Raw genomic sequence first — 2,376 nt, forward strand, 5'->3', positions numbered from 1 at the left:
CGCTCTATGATATGACTAGTATTATGTTGCTTATAGTAGGCTAAGCGCAAGCCGAAACATCAACATGTGAAAGTCGTAGAATTTTGCGATCAAATTGTGGCTAGTACTGTGATGTTACTAGTAACCTTGTGTTACGTCATATGGCCAAGAGAGCATTTGAAGGCGAAACTTCTGCATGGGGAAGCTGCATCATGAACAAAAGTTTATATCGAGTATTATGTTGACGTTAGTAGGCCCTGGCCGAAAGCGCAGCATGTGAAAGGTATAGATAAAAGTTAGCGTTGCAGTCAGTACTGTGTAGTTACTAGTAGCTGGATTTAAGCTCGAAGTGAGACACTGTTGGTGAAACTTCATCATGAGAACGTCACAAGCTGATCACGCTCTATGATATGACTAGTATTATGTTGCTTATAGTAGGCTAAGCGCAAGCCGAAACATCAACATGTGAAAGTCGTAGAATTTTGCGATCAAACTGTGGCTAGTACTTTGATGATGCTTGTAGCCAACCGAATTGGTTGAAAAGCCCAATAAGTAAGCTAACTTGGGAGAGCTTGTTGGAAACCAAATGCTACTAGATTGGTCCAAATACATCCTTCAACAGGGGATCACTTGGCTCGCTTTACGAAGAGGAGCACAGCTATATGTGTTAATTCGGTATGAATCGCAAGATTTGTTTACCGACCTCTCTAACGCAAAAGGCGGTCTCGGCTTCGGCTGTTGACTGCGTCCGATTCAGGGTTATATAACTCTCGATTGAACACATTGATGTTCTATTGTTGGTGCTTCCAATAAAATTGGAACACTTAAAGCAGAACCGATTCAAATAATAGCATTCTGATCAATGATTGCATTCCTTGATCAAGAACTGCTGGAGTCATTGTGATGGCGAATTTTCTTCATAAGAAAATTGCAAAGAGACGGAACTTAATGAGACTAGTATTATGTTGTTTCTAGTAAGCGGAAGCTGAAACAGCAACATGTGAAAATCAAGTTTTGTTCAATGATCTCGAGGCGATAAGTACTATGAAGCAACTAGTAGCCTAAGCATGACTCAGATTTGAGACAGTCAAAAAGACTGGCGAAACTTCTTCACATGAAAGTTACATAGAGAACTACAAATGTATACAGCGAGTATTATGTTGTTTCTAGTAGGCGAAAGCTGAAACATCAACATGTGAAAGTTGTCTGCAAACTGTAGAACGATATGTGATTAGTACTGTGCTGTTACTAGTAGCCAGTCTGACTGTAGAAGCCAAGACAAAGGGAAACTAATGCATCTGAAAAGGACAAGTTATGGAAAGGTATGCACGATAAGTATTATGTTGTTTCTAGTAAGCGGCAGCTGAAACATCAACATGTGAACGTCGTTGTGTACAGTAACCTAGAACTATATAGTCCTTAGTAACGTGCATTTACTAGTACCTGTAATTGGTATTCAGACTCAGGCAGTTTGGAATAGTTTGGCAAAGATGCACCAGAGAAAACTGGGATTTGATACAGAAATTGTTGAATACAAGTATTATGCTGCTTCTAGTAGGTTGAATCCGAAACATCAGCATGTGAAAATTGAAAACATTTCTGGTTCGAATTGTCACAAGTATTTGGTGATCTGAGTAGCCAAACTCACTACAACGCCAATTGAAGGCAAAAATTCTCAACGGGAAAAGCTATTCTCATTGAATGAGCTAACAAGACGAGTATTATGTTGCTTCTAGTAGGCGAAAGCCAAAACATCAACATGTGAAAGTCTTGCTGAACAAATTTAATGTTGTTGAGCTCAGTACCGTGTGAATTAGTAGCCATAATTGGCGAGCGAAAATTGAACTGGCGAAACTTCGTCTTTGGAAAATTGCAGATGCCGAGCACTTATTTTGCAACGAGTATTATGTTGACTGTAGTAAGCGAAAGCCGAAACAGCAACATGTGAAAGCTGTTGAAATTTGTGGTCATTTTGCAATAAGTACAAGGAGTGTAACTAGTAGCCAGGTCAAAATTTGGGATAAGAATGAGCAAAAATTCTGCATGAGAACAGTTGAAATTATGAAACTAAATTACAAAGACTAGTATTATGTTGTTTCGAGTACGCGAAAGCGGAAACATCAACATGTGAACGTTTGTAACGAAGTTTCGTTAATTTTCAGCCTAGTACTGAGCAAGAACGAGTAGCCTCATCTCCAATCCCACGCAAAATGTAGTGAAATATGTGAGTGAACCTTATTCACGGTGAGGGTTTCCCGAGGTCTGTATTGCAGCGAGTATTATGTTGCTTCTAGTAAGCGAAAGCTGAAACAACAACATTTGAAAGTTGGAATTAATGACTGAATGGAAACTTCGACCTGTGTTTGATAGTAGTAGCGAACAAAACTGCTGAATCGG

General features: G+C 39.4%; 1 pseudogene; it reads left to right on the forward strand.

The window, feature by feature from the left end:
- Positions 1-589: 589 nt before the first annotated feature.
- Positions 590-741, forward strand: LOC142355589 (5.8S ribosomal RNA; annotated as a pseudogene).
- The last annotated feature ends 1,635 nt before the right edge of the window (positions 742-2,376 follow it).

This window comes from Convolutriloba macropyga, unplaced genomic scaffold (genome assembly GCF_964194025.1).
Source record: "Convolutriloba macropyga unplaced genomic scaffold, txConMacr16.3 SCAFFOLD_4083, whole genome shotgun sequence".
In the NCBI taxonomy this organism is placed as follows: Eukaryota; Metazoa; Xenacoelomorpha; order Acoela; family Convolutidae; genus Convolutriloba; species Convolutriloba macropyga.